This window comes from Morus notabilis, unplaced genomic scaffold, assembly GCF_000414095.1.
Source record: "Morus notabilis unplaced genomic scaffold, ASM41409v2 Scaffold78, whole genome shotgun sequence".
Taxonomy (NCBI): Eukaryota; Viridiplantae; Streptophyta; class Magnoliopsida; order Rosales; family Moraceae; genus Morus; species Morus notabilis.
In genome coordinates, this window is record NW_010367622.1 from 1353890 (window position 1) to 1361902 (window position 8013).

Genomic DNA, 8013 nt, shown 5'->3' on the forward strand with positions numbered 1-8013 from the left:
GAATCGGAGCTCCTACTGGTTTAAGTACCGAATCAACCCTCAAGAGAATTATTTATCTACTTCTATCTCAAGAAGGAATGGATTCCATCTCGTATAATAACATTCCCGGCTACCTAGTTCATAATGTCTCCAAAATACAAGGAATAGGATTCAGGATCTCAGAATCCGTACCGAGTAAATCAAAAGACACAAATCCATATATAGGAGTCTGTTAAAAACTCAGGATTAAGATCATTCTATATATGATCATCAATAGACTCAATTAGAATTTCTATACTTAACGAAAATTATTAGAAATTCATATTGTGTCTGTGTCCTTGTTCCACATAATCTCATTATGTGAAATACACTCATTCAATATCTCGCCATATTAACAGTGTGAATAACATCGTTCCATTCTAAATGGGAATGACATGTATTAATAATGTTTTAATTAAAGATTCTGAACTTTAATTAAATTCATTATGAACACCATTTTTTATTATTATCCTTAAACATTATCCTCTCGCATATAACACTTATATACAACGTTTAAGGTCACATAAATAATCACAGAATTTTCATTTGATATTCATAAAATATTCATAAATATATGCACATAAAATAATGAATAAACTCTTTTATTAAATAAATAATAAATATCCTATTACATCTCATGCTTCTAGGACACCATTCCCAACAATTTCTTGCCAAAAAAAAGAAAAAAATAGAAAAAGAAGAAAAAAAAGAGTAATTTATTTTCCTATGCATTTTTTTGGCTCTTTGTTCATTTCTGTAAATTTCTGTTTGACCTGAATGAAATCCCAAAAGTAAGTTTATGGTAAGAATGGTGGAATGTTCTAGTAGTTTATTAACCTATCTTTTGGTCAATGTTCGTTTGACTGTTTGTCCTAAATTTTACCTTCCTCACATTGAGGGTTGATTGTTCCATTTCTAACTCCATGAGAGAAAACCTTTGCACTCAAATATTTCTGACACCTGTGAGATTAATGGTATTGAGACTTCTACTTGGTGAATTTTTCAAAGTTGTATGTGTTATGGTCAGTGGTAAGAAGGTTATGGTTTGGAGCACACACACACGACTCTAGAGTTATGACTGAAATAATCTTGATAGTATCTTTTGACTTCTTACTGACAGTTTGTTTGAAATACTCAGGTTTTCTTTGTGACATGATTTCTCTTGCGCTTGGATTGCTAGACTAGCAATAAGCTGGTTGGGGGTTGTGATTAGTGCATGAAAATGCACCCTAAATATTACTTTTGATTTATATAATATTAAAATATTTAAGCTTTAATTAAACAATTCCAATATTTTTATTCAGAATATTTTTCATTGAAATTTGTCTAGTTGTTGCTTAATTATTTGCAGATAAAAATCAGTGTAAAAAGCTACACAAAAATAAGCCATGAAAACCGTGTTTTCAACCACTCTGAGCCAAGCCTTTCAGCCGAGCCACACAAGCCAATCAGCTTAGCCGAGCCAACATCAGCGCTGTGGGCCCCACCAGTCAGCGCAAAAATCCGCGCCCGTTTCTTCCCGCCATCTCGCGCCTCGCGCGTCACTAGCACGCCACACCTCAGAGCGTGCGTTCCTTCCACGCAGCAATCAATGCGCGTCCCAACTTTCTCCCGCGTGGGTCCCGTGTCTGCTATGCCAGCCTGATTTCCCAATGAATACTCGCCAGCTGTCAACCGTGGATCCCAGCTGTCTCCAACCGCTAGCACACTTCTTCCACTCCGCACGCGACACGTGGCAACTCTATCCTTTCCTCCAACTGAGCTTTGACACGTGTCCAGATAAGGTGCTGCATCTGAATTTCTTCTCCGCGAGTTGCCAGATTTCTTCCCTAAATCATAAGTTGATTTCTCCTATTTTATGTGTAATTTTATTTTATTTCCTTTTCTTTTGTAATTTTCTATTTTTATTGTTTGTTTCCTTATTTGTCAGGCAACCTCTAAACACTATAAATAATAGGGTTAGCCTAAGGTTTTTGTAAGTTTTTAATATTCAGTTTTCTGTCGTCTTGCTATCATTCTCATATTTTCTCTTTAGAACTTGTGAGAATGTTTTGCAAGCTAGGCTAGAATTCTCTTGGTGAGGTTTGAGATGAACTTTTATTAGTGACCCAATTCGGGCTTTTGATTCCTTGTGCTGTAAATTTCAATATCTGAATGAATTAAATCTCATATATCTTTCTATTACTTTTCAAAATATTGTGTGTTTTATATAAGTCCAGTCATGCTTTTCTTATGTAATTTTGTCACGCATTGTGTTGTTATTTAAATTATTTTGTAAATTATCTTTTACTGTAATATTGTCAAATTGATATATTGTCGATTTTGGATAACTTGTAATAATAATATTTTCGGAGTCAACATAGAGATTTAATTTATTCGATTCTTTTATTTTGTGAATCAAAACTTGAATTGGTGAACAAAATATTAGGGATTCTCGACCCTTACCGTTTTTACTATTGAATTTCTTTCACACAAATCTTATCTCCTTTTTATTTGCAACAAAGTCTTAAAAACTCTTCTTTGTCATTAGTTTACTTGTTATTTATTTTTCTCTAACGTTTTTATTCTGCTAACCTTTCTTGTTATTTTGTTATCTCTCTGTGGATATGACCGCCCTTCTGTACTACAATTGACTGCTTGTGAACATCACTTTTGGGCGTTAATCATGTTCCATCAGATGTTGCAACATTTTCTGCAATAACAGTTTCTAGAAGAATTTTTTTTTATTTTTTGCTTTGGCTTATTTTTGTCAAAAAGGGGAGAACATTGTACTTTTTTTATTTGTCTAGTTTTTGTAAGTTTTTGAATTTTTATTGAAAATAGGAACTTGTGTTAGTTTTGCTGAAAAATGTCAAAGGGGCAGATTATTAGGATTTTATTAGTTGGCATGTTTTGGAGTTGGGTTGTACAAAATTCAAAAACAGGGTCAAGTTCATTTTTGGCGTTTGTGGTGGAAACTCTATTTCAGGATGTTTGCACCGGATTTGGAATGATTTTCCACCATAGAAGGAAATCAAAGAAAATCAGTCATGGAGCTAATTGGTTTGACTTTTGGTGGCTTTTGATGAGGCTATTTTGAAAGAATCCGTTGAGAAGAAGTTACTTTATTTAGGGTGATTTGGTGGGAGATCAGATGGATCTGTTGACCAATTTGGGTTGTATATAATTAGTGTGCAGCCATGAACGTGATGTAGTGCTTTTTGAATGAAATATTCTGCAGCAAAAGGTTGCTTTGATGCTCTTTGAGTGAAAAAAATAAAATGTGGTTCTTCGGGAGAAGAACATATTGCTTTCGGGAGAAAGTTTTAAAGACGAGTGATGCTTACTAAACAAGGCCACCAAGAGGATTCTCCACAGCGGCGACAACATCAAGGAGGGAGTATTTGAGTGTATAAGACCGATTGGTATTTGTAATCTCTTTATCTTAGTGGATTGTTCACTGTCTGAGTATGGCTCCATAGATGTAAGTGTGCGCACCGAACTGCGATATCAATTCCTTGTGTCATTTATGTTTTTGTTAATCTTTCTGCACTTATAATTTGCTGCTGCTGAATCACAAAAAAAAATATCTATCTGTAAGTATCTGTCATCAGTGTTACAATTAGTGTTATAACACTCTTTGTAACACCGACCGAAAAACGGACCTTAGAGTGAAGAAGGCTGCGTTCACTTAGTTTGCGAAATGTCAAGGTATTTTTCAATTTTCTCTTAGAGTAAGCAACAATAGTTTGTTAGCATGTTAGTTCACCATGAGTAGTGGATAAAAAACTCAATAAACTAAAATCAGTTCCAGCTCGTTTATTCTAAATTTTTATGTTAATTATATGTTACTCCAGGCTTATTTAAGATCAGGTCTATTTCATTTTAACATGCATTCTCTGCAACTAATTTTATTTACTTGAAACACTGCTCTTTTGGATATATAGAAAGAAAACTCGTATTCTTCAAATGCAAGTATATTTAAATTCCCTCAATGCAAGTATATTTAACTTCCCTCAGAGTTCAGCATCAAAGTTTATTTTCTCCAGCTTCTTATGAGTTATTTAAAAAAAAAAAAAAAGCATTTTTGTTCTGTTTTGTGGGAATAAATTCATAGATCTGCTTATTAAATGATAACGTTTCTTCCTTGAAATATAAAGCTGAATATACACACACATACATATATATATATATAGTAGTTTGCTAATGAGCATACTTCTTGCAATATGCTAGTTATCTACTATGAATTGAAGTCACATTGCTCTTTACTTACCGGTCTAATAGGTCCAAGTTCCAAGCTCTCAGAACCGCAATCATACATGGATTGAACAACCATTATCAACATCGACAAGCTCGTTTTTCTTGTCATTTCAATATGTGAGTAAGCCCAGCCACTGGCTTTTCGATCGCTTCTGAGATTTTGATATTGTTTTACAAAAATGTGTGTGTGACTAATTCTACTACTTGCAGTGCCCTGTGAGCGTGTGACTGGCTGATTGCTTGAAGGATGAAACTCTCCATATATACCCGTGCACGCTGCATATTTGCTGCTTATTCCCTTTAAAAACTGAAACGTTTTTCTTATACAAATTTATAGATTCGCATATCGTTGTTCCCTTTTGTTGTTTAAAAAATGCAGTATTGTAATGTTGAAAAGTTCTTATTATATATTTGTAGATTAGCATATCCTTGTTTTCTTGTTATACTGAAAATATGCAGTACTATATCCCGCCGACCTCCTAAAATACTGAAAAGTTATTCTTATAGACTTTGTATGGTGGCATATATATTTGCTAATTATCCCCTTTAATACTAAAAAGTTATTCTTATACACTTGTAGACTTTGTAGATTGACACATCGTTGTTTCAATATTTCTGCAATCATATGAAATCTTGTTTTCTTGTTACACTTGTATATTTGCTAATTATCCCCATTTTGTTGGACTTTATTTTGTTTCAATCATCTATTATGTAAGACTTGTTTTATAGTTATACACATTTTTCAATGTTGTATCATATTTTAAAATATTAAAAAGCAATATTAAATTTTAAAACAAATATAAACAATTCCATTTTTTCCTATATTTTCACAGATTTCATAGATATATTTTTTCCAAAATTCAGATACCTATATTTTCACCTTTGCTTGTAGTTGTTATAATACTTATATTTCAACCTTGAGTATATGAATAAAGAGTTAAACCCATCAAATGTCTCCGAATATTTTTCTCTTTTTATAATTAGTTTATGTACTAAAAATTGTACCAACTTAAATCTTAAACTCTTTAAATGTCTCAAATTTAATCCCTCGGTTAATATTCCGTTAAATATTGGATGGAAATTAAGTTATAAATAAATTAGTAAATACCTTTTCTCACCATTTCTTAGAAAAGGGTACATTAAAAGCCCAAGCAATTCATAAAAAGTTCACACATCTGAATTCATCAATAATGAAAAAAATTAAATAACCTGTCCATAATCATGGTTTTATTTAAAAAAAAATGTTTCATGGAAAAAAAATCTTAACTTTTCCACCAATATATTCAATTTTAACTTATATGAATTATATCTATATATATTTACAATATGTATACATAATAAATGTATAAAGATATTTTATGTTTATACATACATGGTAAATTTTTTGAATATGTTAATGTGTGTTATTTGAGAAAATCAGATCACGTTCTTACTTTCCTACAACAAACAAGGGAATAAGCACAAAAGAGAGAAGTTTTTTTTTTATTTTTTTTATTTTTTTTAAGACAATAGCATAACTTTAACAAAAAGTCATTAAAGAGTTAAAATACAGGATAAAACCAGAGTTAAAAATCGGGTGCTACTCACATGACTAAATAATACAAACGCACTTCTTACCCAATAACAGAGAGAACTCCTCAAACTAGTGGCACTATGATAGGGTTCAACCACTTCAAATGACTCCAGATGAACCACATCTCAGTCCTAAAATGGACTACATAAATAAGATTTAGAGCGGTGAGGAGACCACCCTCTAGCCAAGACTTAACGCTGGTAGATAGGGACACCATCACCATTATTACAACACAAATAAAAACATAAAACAAAGAAACAAAAAAAAAAACTCTATAAAGATTCCGAGAAATCAAACTAACAAAATCAAGCTCCTCAACGCCGGAGGTGTGTGAAACACGGTAGGAGTGGCGTCGGAGAACAGCTCCAAAAACACCGAAAGCACGACGGCGCGTGGGTCCCACGTGCCACTGCCAACGAGTGGGGACTACCACATGTGCTGGACCACCTTCATCGTCTCCCTTCCACGATCTAGTTCCTAGAGTTTCAACAGAATCCCAAGGCGAACGCGTCCTAGATTTAAGATAGAAGACCAGAAACTACTTCCCTTTGAACAACTCTATTTTGGTGACTATCCACACTTCCGTCGGCACGAACCTGATGCCGGTAACCTCTGCGATCTCTCTGATGAACTTTGGAGGCCGACAATCGACGAATATTCGAGCCACCGACTTGAGAGAACCCATCATCTAAGCTTATTGCAGAGTGTCTCTCTATAACTTTATCTCTCTAGAACTCTGACGGCTAGGGCTTGTCCTATTCATAAAACATTAAAGTGACGTTTGTTTCAAGGGTTATGTCTGGTTTAAGATTGTGATTCTTGGTTCTACTATAGTGTTTTTCTCAACCAAAAAATTTAAATTTCAAAAATCAGAATTATGAACTATGGTTTTGAACCCATGAACCAAACGTCACCTAAAAGAGAGAAGATTTTAAGGATGGGAATTGAAAATGTATTGAGATATAATTGGACAGGTTGTTTAGATTTTTTTTTAATTTTTTGAAATGAATTGTATTTTTAATGTACTTTTTTGCAATAAATGGTGGGGAAGTGAATTTACTCATTTATTACAACTTAACTATTAATATGTTAACTTTTTTCATTTAAAATTTAACCCAATATTTAATTGAGGGATTAAATTTGAAACATTCAAAGATTTTAAAGTGTAAGGTGACGTTTGTTTTAAGGGTTCTGTCTAGTTTAGGATTATGGTTCGTGGTTCTCCTATAGTGTTTTCTTTCACAAAAAATTTAAATTTCAAAATCGAAATCATTAATCATAGTTCTGAACCTAGTTACCAACCGTCACCTAAGTTAGTATACTCTTGAGTACATAGACTAATTGTAAAAAGAAAAAAAAAGAGTAAAAAAGTTTAGAGCATGTTTGGTATAAGTGTTCTAGATTCTATAACCATGATTCTGGTTCAAACCAGTGTTTGTTTACAAAAAAGAAAAGTGGTTCTGATTTGACTCACCCAGAGCAGTGTTTAGTTTAGATGATTTTGATTCAAAGTTTGAATCCTGATGTGATGTTTTAAACCAGAATCACCCATGTTTCTAAAACCACTCCTTTTGATTTTAGGTGATTTAAACCTCTGATTCTGATTTTAGTTTCAGAACCACAATTTAGACCTAAAATCATAAATCATAATTCTAAAATCAAAATTAGAATCAAGAGACTTTCGATGAATTTAACTCACAGATAAATTAAAGCCAATGAAAGGAGGAGTGCGGCAGAGAAAAACCTGCTTTTGGAATGTCTCTCGCTGGTGCTAAATTCATTCCCTTCAAACCAGACCCTTCAGTTCCTCAGAGTTTATAGCCTAATTCATTTTACCGATTTGAATTTAAAATTTGAGTTTTATTACAATTAGTGCTGAACTTTCGGGCGGCGGGCATGCCCAATGCCCGAAAATTTTTGGGCACGGCGGGCAGGCGCCATTCGCCGCCCGTCTGACCTTTTTGGCCGGGCACGGGCTCACGCAGCCCGAAAAAAATCCATTTCGACTGCCCGCCACCGGTGGAGGAGTCGACCTCGCCGCCCGCTAGCTGCCCGAATTTGCCTGAATTTTTGTGACCGTTAGCCCGATTTTGCCCGTTGCCCGATATGCCCGAATTTTTTTGACCGTTAGCCTAAATATCTGCCCGAATTTTGAACCCTAACGGCTCTTTTTGCCCGACCCG